This window comes from Phocoena phocoena, chromosome 11 (genome assembly GCF_963924675.1).
Source record: "Phocoena phocoena chromosome 11, mPhoPho1.1, whole genome shotgun sequence".
NCBI lineage: Eukaryota > Metazoa > Chordata > Mammalia > Artiodactyla > Phocoenidae > Phocoena > Phocoena phocoena.
The window spans coordinates 44,030,345-44,045,219 of record NC_089229.1 but is presented as its reverse complement, the minus strand read 5'-3'; positions in this window follow the sequence as shown (position 1 = coordinate 44,045,219).

Sequence of the window (14,875 nt, the reverse complement as noted above, 5' to 3'; positions counted from 1 at the left end):
AGTTTTACTTGAAAATTCTAAATGTACCTATGTTGGGCATATAAGGCTCTTTATTCATAAGTGTGTTGTGGACATTACAATTATGGGTTGTCAATCAAGCAAAAAAATGCTATAATTTGATTAATTTATTCAAAATTCTCATGTTGAAATCAAGAGAACTTTTTGTACCTCTGGGGATATTACCGGCCTAGTAATATCCAGTAATACCCACCTAGTCTCCTCAATCATAAAGCACTGGAATGGAACAACAAAGCCAACCATTGCTGTTTGTAGTAGACAAAGTGTCTAATAATATTAATAATAGCGATGTGGAAAATATACAAAATAGCACCAAAAAGGCCAGGCTTACACTTAAGAATTCAAATAATTATTTCAGATGATTATTTAGGCAATTCAACTGAAATAGGGTAGACACTTTTCCCCTCAATTTAAATAGCTAATCCTTTGAGGGCAATAATTTTTCATTAGAGATTCTAAAAATACATCAGATGGAACTCTTTCTGTGGAGATGACTTTGTAATGTAGTACAATTAAGTGGCTGATCAGATAAGGAGCTACAATCTTAGATTTACTACCAAGACAAGAAGCGTGTTAGCTGTTTCCTACCAGAAATCTATGGCATAAGAGTGGTGAAGTGAATAAAGCAAGATAACATAAGTAGAATGATTATTTGAAATATCACACTCTGTTGCTTAAAAAAAAAATCCTACATATTCTTTTATGTTTTCTTTCTCTTGGTAATTGCTCTGTATACACGGCCTAATGTCTAGAATGCAGTGTGTATTTCATAAACATTTGCTGAGAAAATTGACAAATGAATTAATTCATATTTTATACTTTAGTAATAATAACTTTTCTGTTTTTCAGGTTAAATTATACTAATATATTTCCCCAAATTATGCAGGTGTATGCTATATTTCTGGGGGAAGGGAGGTGAGTTTAGGTAAATCTGGAACTACTGGGTTTTGATAAAGATGACTGAAGTCTTTTCAGTTTTAATTTCCTAAGTGACTCTAACATTCATTGTATTTAATAATGTCTCTTTTACTATTAATTATTCTTTAAAATATTTCTTAATTTTGGCTAATAAAATAAGGTAATTTTGATTCATAATAATACATGAGAGGCAACAGTAAAAACAAAAAAACAATAAAATTTAAAACATAGATTTGTATAGATTTAAATATTGACAAACTTTTTTTTCAAGAAGAAATTTTATCTAAACTTTTTTACTATATTACTGACCATCTTTTTGTTTCAATAAATTTGAAGGAAAGAAAGACAAATGGTGAGCCATTAACATCATGTTATAGGCCATTAAAATTATCATGAAGAATTAAAATTTTGATGCTAAAAGGAAAAAAAAGAACTAATCATTTTACCCATTTGCTACATATTAAGAGAAAGCAAATCTGTCCCTAGAGACTAGGACAGTGCCTTTCATGTAGTCAACTTTCATTACATGTTTTATTATATTGGTTATTTTACTTATATGTATTACTTATGTTAATTAACTATATCACTATTATCAATAGGACTATGTTCTCTGTATACATTATTTTATTTTAGCAGGAGATAAAGAACAAAATAACAGACTTATAAGAATACTTGAAATTGATTGTATGGTTACTGCTGATGCCTACCCTTCTTAGAGCTTTTTTCTTTCTTGTGCCATCTGGGGTTTGTTAGACAATACTGCATTATATACTAGGTTTATTCATTCAAAAGTTTTGTTGAAAGCCTTCTATGAGCCAGGAATAAATGGACGTATGAATAGAAGAAACCATCCATCTGAAGATCAGAGGGAAGAATCAATAAGTGGGTTAAATTAGTCAGGTTCAAGGAACAGAAAAAAGGCCAGTAGCTGTTGTACTGTAGTGAGTAAAATGTAGGCTGGCATGAGATAAAATCAACCAAATTAAAACAAAAATAAGAGTTTGCAGTCATTCTTATTGCAATGGAAGTGTATTAAATTATAAACTGAGAATTGATCAAGGTGTGGCTTAAATTTAAATAAATAATGCCAATTGCTATGTTGGGTATTAATAAAGGAAGCTGGGAGACAAGTTTGGAGGTTACTGTAGTCATTCCAGTGAAAGCTGACAGTGACTGAGACCAACATTGTAGCAGTGAAGTTGGAAAAGGAGTAGATTTTTCTGAATGTGTTGTGGCACCAGAGTCTGCAGGACTTGATCGCAGACTGGGTTAGAGTTTGAGGAATAGAGAATAACCAAAGAACACTCATTGAAAACTCCATGAAGTAAGTGCTTTATCATATCAAGAATTTGGTCAAAGAATACTGAATGGTTTTGTTTTCAGCAACTGGATGGATGATGGTTCCATTTACTTGGATGTGGAAGGCTGGGGAATTAAAAAGTTGAATTATTACCTTTTATTGGATTAATCAATTGGCAACATAATAGTCATCACAAGCTGGCTGGGAATCTAGGATTATTCAGTGTCTTTAATGTAATATACTTTACGTGATATACTATAAAGGCATTTTCATCTACACGATCAAGAAGCCTGATTAATTTGGACAATTTCCAGAGCACATCTTGCCCAGGATGTATTTCAAAGACAAATTAGTGGACAACTTGATGCTCAGTGGGGAAAACATGCTTATGCAGTGTACCTAGTGTTTCTGCAAGTTTAGAATAATAATGTTATTCATCATAAACGAAAGCATTTGGGCACCATGAGCCTTTAAGTATGACTAATTTAAATGCCTTTCTTTTAAAAAATTACCTATATTTATTTTGTTTCTCAAAGCAAAGATCAAAGAACTTTAAATTAACAAAACTAGAGAAAAAGATTGAAAAAAAAACATCTTCAACATTTGAGGAGCCTCTTGATTATTGGAATTTTATTTGCTACTGAAGATAACTGATTTGTGCTATTATTTTAAATTAAAAAGTAAGGTACAAAAACAGCTAACTAAAAAAACCAATGCAGGCATGTAATGTGTTGTTTTCCATTACATGTTTATTACACATGTAATGTGTAACACACAGGAAAACAACACATTACATGCCTGATTTTTGTATTATAATGTGTCACTATTACCTCTCAAATTACAATTGTTAATTTTAATGAGTATCCTCTACTGATAATATCAATCTCAGTAAAATTTAAATAATTAATTCCTATGATTAAAATAATTATATCATTGAATATGATACTATATTAATATATTAATATTTACAATATTTTTGGATAAATATGGATTTAAAAAGAAATATTTATGTTCTTGACCATGAATTTATCACTTAATCATGAATTTTATGTGCATATGCAAACAGCTTTCATTACTCGACTCCTGAGGTATTGGCCTCTTTCAGACAAATACATGTATTTAAAAAATGCAGAATAAAACAATTATTTGTCATGTCATTGATCAGTGAAACAAAGCCACCAATAAAAATTTGCGAATTACAGAATAGTTGTATTCTAGCAGCTACTAGTGTATTCTGGAATTGTGTGTTACCATATGATTAGTTTTCTGTATAAGGAATATTGACAAAATATACTCTAATGCAAAATTGTATTCTATATGCCGGAATTCAGAGGGGAAAAAAGAAATGAAAGTGGTTAATCTATTGAATTATAAAACTGCAGGAACAGACACTTGGAATTGAATTTTTATTATCAACTGGTTGGATAGTAAAAGTTTAGTTTACTATTCAGTCTCCCAGAATTCTCAGACCTTTGAAGAAACTTACTGAATGTAACTTTTTCCAAATACTTCAACTCTAGAGAGAAGTAAACCCTCTGATGACTCAACAAAAAACACACACATACACACTCACAAAATCATAGAGACCTGAATATTGATACAATGCATATAGAATGTTCCACAGGGAGGTAAAGGGAGCGTGTAAAAAAAATGAATTGTAGTAAAATGAGAAAGATGTAAATCTAGTGAAAAGATGACTGCTGGGAGTGAACGGTGCCAATTCTACCTTGAACTCAGAAGTTCTGTAAAAGGGATTTACAGGAGAAGTTGAAAAGGGAAGCTTTTATATAATAGCTCTCATTCCCCAGTTTTCAAGAATGCACAAGGAAGTGCGGAGAAGTGTTAGAAACATCCAACTAGGTGTTGGGCGCAACTGAGGCAAGGAGCTGATTGTCTACACTTGAGAGAAGCTAGATGCTTAGTATTTTACAAATACAGTCTTATTGAAAACTCCATGAAGTAAGGGCTATATCAATTTATAGAATAGGAGAGATTAAATAATTTGATAATTGTTCATCGTCTCAATGATGGAAGTATTACCTTCTGTGACTCATCCCGAAGTCTGAGCTCTCAACCACCACTTTATCCTGTCATGTTATGATTGATTTCCACTATGAACAAAAGACCAGCTTTTTCAAAAGATGCAGATATATAAAACACGCAGGATAACACTAGGGGGAGAGAAGTAAGAACAGTGGAAATGAGCTATGGTAAAAATATTGTAGTTTTGTAAAGGTGACAGAGATAAAGTCAGTGATTTGGAGGTTTGAGAAAGATAAAGAGCAAGCATCTGGAAAAGAAAGAACAGAGTGAGCCTCTGCAGAATGGGAGTAGGCAGTGTGCTAAGTAGACTTCAGTATATATTATTGTGTACATATTATTGCAGAGGTACCTCCAGTTTTCATTTCTGCATGTCAGGAGGTTGGAAGTTGCCACTCCATCCCAAAAAACAAGTAAAAAGCTTGACAGACTGAAAAATCAACAACTCTTCTTGGATCCAGAGGAGAGGAGAGGGACGCACGTAGGACAAACTGCTCCCTCCATGAATGGAGAGACAGACAGGCAAATATAAGGAGTCTCAACTTATCAGAGCAGAGATGTACAAGCAGAAACCTCTGCAGCAACTGGTGCCAGGGTCGGAAAACTGTAACTGTAACTGATGAATTGCTGGAGGCTCAAATACAGACAACTCTAAGAGTTAAAAACTCCAGGGGTTCCCCCATTATTGAAGGGGTTCTGAAATTTTGTGTGATTTATCTCCAGGATCTTGACCAGGTTCTCAAAATGAATATCAGAGAAAAATCCCTTCATGCTTCCAACAGGGGGAAGGGAAAAGGAATTATTTTGAAATACACCAGAGCACTCTGTTCTTCTTAGCAGGGCCTGACCTCAGGGGAAACTAGTTAACTGGAGCCTAACCTGCTGGGGTATTATCAGAGCTTAAATAACCTGGAGGAGGGTAAATACCCAACTCCAGTCAGCTCTATCCTTGTACATGAGAGAAGGGAAATGACCACTCCAGCCATCCTGTCCCACCTAAAGGAGCAGAAAAAACTGAGATCACTTGTGAAGTTCAGTCCAGAGGCATATGGTCACTTAAAGACTGAGACATAATAAGAGGACTATAGAATGCCTCCCCTCCCTCCATACCTCACCTCCATATTACAAAAAGCCTATTTCAGCAGTTCCTTTTATTTGATATATCATGTCCAGCTGTCAAAAAAAAAAAAAAAAATTACAAGGCATACCAAAGGCAAAAAACGCAATTTGAAGGGACAGAGCAAGTGTCAGAAACAGACATGGCAGGGATGTTGAAATTATCAGACTAGGAATTTAAAACAGCTATGACTAGGGGAGTGGCATTATCAAGATTGTAAAACAGGTGACTCCTAACTTCAGTCCCCCTCACAAGAAAACCAGCTAGCGGCTATCCCTATTCACTGGCAAAGCCCCTTAACAATTCCCAGGAAATAGAACTAGAATCTGGGTGATAAAATAAAATCCTTTGTGCTTCAACTAGTTTCATTTGCTCATAGTATGCTGTGTGCAGAGGCCCTGCCTCAGGTACTTCAGACCAGAGTTTCCCAGGGCCAAAGGGGTGCGACCTCTAATGGCTAAACTGACACCTCAGCTCCGTGGGCTGTTAGTGAAGAGCTGCGCGCCACACGGCAATACAAGATGGTGGGCTGCGCGCAGAGACACTGGGCCTGGCACTGCGAGATCTGGGGCTGGAGCAGCACAGCTGCGTGCCAGATCCCTGAGAACTCCACCCCCTCCCCACCGATGAGATCCCTAGAAAGCAGCCCTGCCACTGGCCTGGCTGGGAGAGAGTGTACTCTAGAGCGGGGGTCCCCAACCCACAAGCCGCAGAGCGCTACAGGTCCATGGCCTGTTAGGAACTGGGCCACACAGCAGGAGGTGAGCTGCGGGGGAGCGAGCGGAGCTTCATCTGCCGCTTCCCTCGCTCCCCATCCCTTACATGAGCACCTGAACCATCTCCATCCTCCCACCCCCGTCTGTGGAAAAACAGTCTTCCACGAAAGCAGTCCTTGGTGCCAGAAAGGTTGTGGACCACTGCTCTAGAGCACAGAGTTTGCACCTCTCCATTCTTTGATCAAAGAATAAAGCTTTTCTTTGCTTCCAAACTGGACTTGGTCTTGTTCTATTGGCTAGAATGACACCAGGCAGGAGGACCCTTGTTAGGGACCAACATAGACAAGACACCTTTGTGAAAATCCCAGAACTTGGACATGAGGCTGAAGCACACACCTGGACCACAGAGACCTAGAAGGAACATAGCAGAAGGGTAAGAAGAGTGGATTCACACTGACCACATCACTCCTCCCACAGGCCAGCACAGTACTGTACGGAGAGGCCCCTCCTGGTCATACAGTTCTTCCAGTAGGACAGAGAGAACCCAACATGGACATCTAGCTTCTCCAGCATTGTGGGACACTTCCTGAGAGACCCACTTGGGTCTCACTTTATGGGGATCACTGAGGGAACCTGCAGGGCTGGACCACTGGGGCTCAGGGATGGAGAAGGTGGTGGGGCTTATAGTGACCAGCACTCAGGTCTTGGAGGACCTCATTTCTACAGGCAGTGGCTTCCATGCAGAGATGCCAGCAAACAGCTCTATTCATTTTTAGAGGGGAGCTGGTGGCCCTTTCTGGACAGGGAGTTCGGTTGGCAGTTTTGATTGGCTTGGGTCCCCAGCCTATGGACCATATTTGCTGGGTAGCCCATTTTACAACTCTACCTGGGCAGGGAAGCAAATTTGGAGCCCGGACCAAATGCTGAGCATACCCTTCACTCCCAAGCCCCAGGAAGTCTGGCCACAAATGCCTAGTAGCCTCAGAGCACATCCTATGGCCCACCAGAGTAGAGAGACAAATCAGCATCCCCTGACCAATTGTTGAGCATAGCCTCCAGATCTGCTCAACCAGGAAGCCTGGCCTGAGACCCTGGGCAGCCTTAAAGTACATCCTTCATCCCACCCAGACAGGGAAGCAAATTCAGAGCTCTGCTTAACTGCTGGACATGCCCTCCAGTATAGCCCAATCAGGAAGCCTGGCCAGAGAACCCAGGTAGCAATGAAACCCACCCGACAGCCCTCTCAGGCCCATTTGTTGCGCATGACCTCTGGCCCACCTGATCAGAGAGCTTGAACAGTGACCTCAGGTAGCCTCAGAGTCCAGCCGATTGTACTGCCCAGCCACAGAACCCAGCCTATGGTCTTGTCCAATTGCTGAGCACAACCTGCATCCTTGCCCAGTCAGGAAGCTCAGCGTGGTGACCCCTCCCAATCACAGAGGATAGCCTACAGATCCACCCAACTAGGGAGCCTGGACAGCTCCCTGGCCCAACCACAGGAAACCGCTGCAGCCCCATCCAACTGTGGGGTACAGCTGAAAGTCCCACCTAAACAGGGAACCCAGCTGATGACCTTGCCCAACAGGAAAGCAAAGACAGAGGCTTGCTCAGTTGCAGAGCCCAGCCAGTAGCCTTGCTAAATTCAGGGCAAAGACTGCAGTCCTGCTTGATAGCAGAGCATAGCCTAGGCTTCCAACTGAACAGGAAGTCCGGCCTGCAGCACCTCCTAAATGCAGAGTCCAACCAGCATTACCATCTGGGTGGGGAGCATAGACTGAGGTCCTACCTGACCAGGAACTCAGGCTAAAGACCTGTGCCATCATGGAGTCCAACTAGCAGCACTGCCCTATTGGGGAACACAGCCTGCAAACCCATATGAACAAAGGTAATTGCAGAGCCCCACTGATGGCCACACCTGACCACAGAGCATGCCTACTTGAACACAGACTACAGCCAGCAGGCCCATCCAACAATGCAGCTGAAATAGTGATACCCCCTGACCTCAGAGCATGAGCAGTGGCCTCACTTTAACTAGTGAATCTGACAGCAATCCCATCTTGCCTGTGGACACTACCAACTAATCCATTCAGAATCCCAAGCTAAGCTGAATGATAAAGGTCTTTCCCTGCTGAGGTGAATGTGTGTAAAGTATAGAAGAGGACATTGCATCCTCAAATGCACCAATATCAAGGCAAAAATGCAAAGATTACAGAAAGTCTGGTAAAAGGCGAAAGATTTATGCGTTCTGAAGAGAAAGTAAGTCAGAAAGAGAGAGACAAATACCGTATGCTAACACATATATATGGAATTTAAGAAAAACAAATGTCATGAAAAACCTAGGGGTGAAACAGGAATAAAGACACAGACTTACTAGAGAATGGACTTGAGGCTATGGGGAGGGGGAAGGGTAAACTGTGACAAAGTGAGAGAGAGGCATGGACATATATACACTACCAAACGTAAGGTAGATAGCTAGTGGGAAGCAGCCGCATAGCACAGGGAGATCAGCTCAGTGCTTTGTGACCGCCAGGAGGGGTGGGATAGGGAGGGTGGGAGGGAGGGAGACGCAAGCGGGAAGAGATATGGGAACATATGTATATATATAACTGATTCATTTTGTTGTGAAGCTGAAACTAACATACCATTGTAAAGCAATTATACTCCAATAAAGATGTTAAAATGAAAAAAAAAAAAAAAAAGTCTGGTAAACATTATGCCACCACGGGAAACAAGCTTCAATAAATGATCATAAGCAAATGGACATCTATGAACTGTCTGACAAATAGAATAATCCTATTAAAGAAATTCAGTGAACTACAAAAACACACAATTAAACAAAATTGGGGAAAAATGCATAAAGAAAATGAGAAGTTTAAAAAGAAATAGAAAGCATTAAAAAAAAAGAAAAAGAAAAGAAATCCTAGAGCTGAAGAATATAGTGACTGAACTGAAGAATTTAAAAGAAAGCTCCAAAGGCAGAGCAGGTCAAAACAAGGCTGCCCAACTACACCACCTCTACTCAGCATAGTACTTGAAGTTCTACCCAGAGCAATTAGGCAAGAAAAATAAGTAAAAGGCATCCAAATCAGAAAGGAAGAAGTAAAAGTGTCTCTGCTTACAGATGATATGATCTTATGTATAGAAAATTCTAAAGACTCTACCAAAAAACTGTTAGAACGAATGAATGAATTTAGTAATGTTACATGCTACAAAGTCAACATGCAAAAATCAGTTACATTTCTATACACTAACAAGGAACTATTTGAAAAGAAATTAAGAAAACAATTCAATTTACAATAGCATCATAAACTAAAAATAGTTAAGAAAAAACTTAATGAAGGAGGTGAATAATCTGTGCACTGAAAACTATAAGGCTTTGATAAAAGAAACTGAAGAATATATCAATGAATAGACGGGTATTCCATATTAAATGGATTTGAAGAATCAATATTGCTAAAATATGCACACTATCCAAAATGATCAATGAAATTAATAAAATCTCAATTTAAATTTCAATGGTATTTTTCACATAAATAGAAGAAACAATCCTAAAACTTACATAGAACTACAAAAGACCCTGAATAACCAAAGTAATCCAAAGAAAAAAGAATAAAGTGGCCAGCATCATATTTCCTGATTTAATCTGCATTATATAGCACAAATAACCAAAACAGCATGGTACTGGCATAAAAACAGACACACCAATCAATATAATAGAAAGCCCATAAATAAACCCATGCATATACAGCCAACTAATGTTTGACAAGAGTGCCACAAACACACAATGGGGAAAGAGTATTCTCTTTAATTAGCAGTGTTGGGGAAACAGGATATCCACATGCAAAAAAAAAAAAAATTGGATTTCTATTTTATACCATATACAAAATTAACTCAAAATGGTTAAAGACTTAAATGTAAGACCTAATACCATAAAACTTCCAGAAGAAAAGATAGGGGAAAAGTTCCTTGACATTGTTCTTGGCAGCATTTTTTTGATATAACTCCAATATATCACATATATGAATATTATTCAGCCTTTATAAAGAAGGAAATCCTGTCATTTGCAGCAACATAGATGAATATGGATTATGCTATAATTAGCATCATATTATGCTTAGTATTATGCTAAGTGAAATAAGCCAGACTGGAAGACAATACTGCATGATATCATTTGTATGTAAAATCTAGAAAAGCCCCCAAATTCAAACATATACTCTACACATATAAAGAGTATAAAGTGGTTGCCAGAGGCAGGGTGTGGGGGGATTAGGGGAAATAAGAAGAGCTTGGTAAAAGAATACAAACTTTCAGTTATAGGATGAATAAGGTCTAAGATTCTAACATTTTTATAGTTGATAACACTGTATAACATAATTGAAAGTTGGTAAGAGAGTAGAACTTAAATGTTCTCCCTCTCTCTCTCTCTCTCTCTCTCTCTCTCTCACATACACACACACACACACACACACACACACACACACACACACAGAGTAAATATGTGGGGTGATAGATATGTTAATAAACTCCATGGGGTGATAGATATGTTAATTAACTCCATAGAGAGAATTTTCACAGTGAATGTCAAATCCTCAAGCTGTACATTTTAATGTCATAAATCTATTTGTCAAGTATAACTCTATTAAGCTGGGGAAAAAAAGACAATATGGTATATATTAAAATGGAATATTATTTAGCCATTAAGAGAAGAAAATTCTTTCATTTGCAATAACACTGATGGACCTTGAGGAAATTATGCTAAGTGATATAAGTTAGAGAAAGACAAATGCTATATGATCTCACATCTATGTGGAATCTAAAATGCTCTCAGAAACAGAGAGTAAGATAGCTGTTGCCAAGGGGCTGAGGATAGGGAAAATGAGAAGATATTGGTCAAAGGATATAAACTTTCAATCCTAAAATGAGAAAGTTCTGTGGATCTAATATACGGCATAGTGACTGTAGTTAACAATACTGCATTATATACTTGAGCACTAAGGGAGTAGATTTTAAATGTTCTCACCACATGCACACACAAAAAACGATAATCATGTGAGGTGATAGAAGTGTGAGCTAACCTTATTGTGGTAATCCTTTCACAATACATGCATGTATGAAGTCATGTTGTACATCTTGAAATTATACGTTATATGTCACTTATATCTTAATAAAGCTGAAAAAAATTTTAAAAACATTGAATAAGATATCCCTCCTACCAAATAAAATAGACTTATATTTGCACCATGTATACAATATTGATTAAAATGGCTATTTATTAGAGTACACTGTTTCAGCAAATATTAAAGAATCAACAACAAACTAACGAAATCTTACCTAAATGCAGTGAATCACTAATAAATAACAAAATAAACTAAAAATCCACTTGGAAACTAAAGCATGATATTCTTATATAACAGAATGCCATCAAAATAACATAGGTCAAAAGGTACAAACTTCCAGTTATAAGATACATCAGTTCTGGGTATATAGTGTACAGCTTCATGACAAAAGTTAACAATATTTTATTGTATATTTGAAAGTTGCTAAGAGAGTAGATCTTAAAAGTTCTTATCACAAGAAAAAAATTGTGTAACTCTGTGAGGTGAATGATGTTAACTAAACCTACTGTGGTAATCATTTCACAATATATACATATATCAAATCATCATGTTGTATACCTAAAACTAATACAATGCCATATGTCAATTTTATCTCAAAACTGGAAAAAAGCAAAATAAATAAAATGACATAGGTGTATGTTTATGGTGTGAAAATTAATTTATGCCATGTTAAGCGGAAAAAGCATGTTCAAAAATAATTGTATGATTCTCTTTCTCACTATTCTAAGAAACATTATTTTGTCACTTAGATATAAGGAAACCAAGGTTATACACCAAGTACTTGGCAAAAATAGAATTTGAACACAAACTAGTTTGTGCCAGAGCCCTTGCCTATATACAGAAAATTGTGGTGATCTATAATTTGTAGACTTAACATTTTTCCATTTTATTTGTATTATCTTTATTATACAGTATAATTGATTATATAATAATATATATTTCAAATAAAAATTTATTCAAAATCAACTTGCTTCATTTTTCTCCTAGGAGAAATATATACACACAATATGTTTTACTTATAAGTCAAAAATATAATAAGTATTGTGTTTCAGAAACATCTAATATCTTGATCATACCATAGGATACTAGTGAGGTATTGAAAATACCTAATATCATACATTTAGCAGGGTTTCAATATTCTTCTGAGGCTCTAATGAATCCATTGGCAATGGATTTTGCAAACTTAAGTGAGCTAGATACTGGGTTGGCCAAAAGTTCTTTCAGTTAGTGAATACGTTGTTCAGTAAAGTTCTTCGTGAAAATGAAAAATGCGTGTTTTATTTTTACTTAAAAGTGAACAAACTTTTCGGCCAATCCAATACTTTCTCTGTGTAGAATAAGTGTATAGAATAGAATCAGTGGGATCACTGCAGTTGACTAGAAAACCATAAAGTCAGTTATTAGGGGTTTCTCAAGTTATGATTCATTCCCATAAGTTATTAGATTTGATTTTGAAGATTACCTTAGGATGTTTTAATATTTGGATCATTCTTTCATGAAGATTTTCAGTGATACTCCCTGTCTAGCTTACTTCTCTGCACCAGAATTCTGCTGCCAGAGTTCAAAATGCTCAAAATTGAAGATTAGAACAACTACTTATATTCAAAATTTCTGAAAAAGAGAATGTTTGTTAGATAAATTCTGCTCACTTGTATTAATATAATAATTTAGAACAAAATCCATTAGTGTCTACCACTTTTACCGAAGCATATAAAATCTCAATATAAATTTCTTGATTGAATTTTCAACACTTTCTGACAATTGCCTTTTGTCATTTAAATACTTATTGTGAAAGAGCAAAGAACAAATTTAATTTAGTGCCTAATTCTGAGTGGATCTGATCAGTGTTATGGTAATAGTCCAGCTACATAAGGTGAGGTGTGTAGGGTTTATTAAGTTCCAACTCCAGAGTGTAAGGACTCTCATAAAAGAAATGTAATTTGATGTTTCTGACACTAGTTGCATGGTTGAGAACACACTTATAAAGACACTCATTTATTAGTATGTGCATTTAGATAGAATAATCCCAACCTGCACATTTGATGGTTTAGCTGTGCCTCATTAACAATGTCAGTTGGTCCAGAAGCCAAATGGGATTCTCTGCCACTAATATTTATGGAAAGTTTATACACATCTCTCAGTATGATTCATTTTGCCTCAATATAGCCATTTTTTCATCACTGGCTTAAGTAAGACTTAAAATTTTAGTGAAACAGATGTTCTGAGTGCTTAAAGGGTATATGCGTGTGTGTGTGTGTGTGTGTGTGTGTGCGTGCGTGCGCACGTGTACACGTGCATGTGTGTGGTGGTAGGTGGGCAAGTTAAAGTCTAATGTTTATTTATTCAGAACATTAGATAATTTATTCCAAGGAAAGAAGTACCTCACTTTTTCCCTATAACCTGCACAGATTTGGAAATTTTAAAGAAATAATTCAGTAATAAAGTGCCTATTTGCATAAAGAAATATTTATAAAATATTATGTAAATGAACACATCTATATTCTAAAATCTATGAAGAACTATTTTTTAGCTTATAGCTATTTAAATGTAAAAGGGCCTCCTTTAAGTGACTACTATGATTACATTAACTTTATTGCAGTCAATAATTTAAATTGTTTAATATTTAGTGTTTTACATTTTGTAATTATCATGCAATCAGCATGCTTGCATCTATTAACCATAACTTAAAGAAGCAGCATGTTATCACTCTTGTCAGATTTAATTTGATGAAATATACTTCATTCTTATTAATTTACTTAGGAAAGGATTTCTGTGGTACACAAAGGAATGACAATATGATGAAAGAAAACACTTCATGTGAGTATACATGTCAGAGGGCAAATAGTTTGCAAAAAATAGCAGTGAAAAGATGGTCATAATATTAAAATCCTCTTTTTTACTTCAAGTTAACAAGAAATTTTCTAGCATTTGGTATAGAGACAGTAATCACAAAGCACTGCTTTTTCTTTTTTTTAAATATTATCAATTAAGACCAGATTTCCTTTTCCTTTTGGCTTTCTAACCTTTAGAATTTATCAGAATTTACATAATTGTAAAGGATAAGATTGCTAACTTAAAAATCTGGATCTAAGCAAAATACTCTTATGTGGAAGATTGAAAATTAAAGCAATTTTGTGACAAAGACTGAAATAAATTATACCAGCCACATACATTTTTCTTAAAAATTAATATTGCCATGAATAGAGAAAGTACTTTAGCCAAAGGAAACATATATTAAATTTAGGAATGTGAGAAATGAAATATATTTTAGGAATAAGGTTTTAAAAATATATTTGAATCTCAATAATAGTTGACAATGCAGATGTGAAATTTAATGCAAATAATAAGAAAACATTATGAAAACAGAAGCATTTATTAAAAAAAAAACGTAATATCTGGATTTACAACTCCATCAGACTGGGGGAAGGGAAAAGCCCTAAGTAAAAGCATGCTGAAACCATTGTTGCTATGGAAAAGCATTACTGATAGCATTTAATTATTAATATTGAAAAATTAATTTAGGCTAAAATATGGACGTTAAATATTTAAGAGCTTTAAGAACAACTCTCAATAGAGGTTATAATAATTTGCTAGGGCTGCCAGAACAAAATACCACAGACTTGGTAGCTTAAACAACAGAAATGCACTT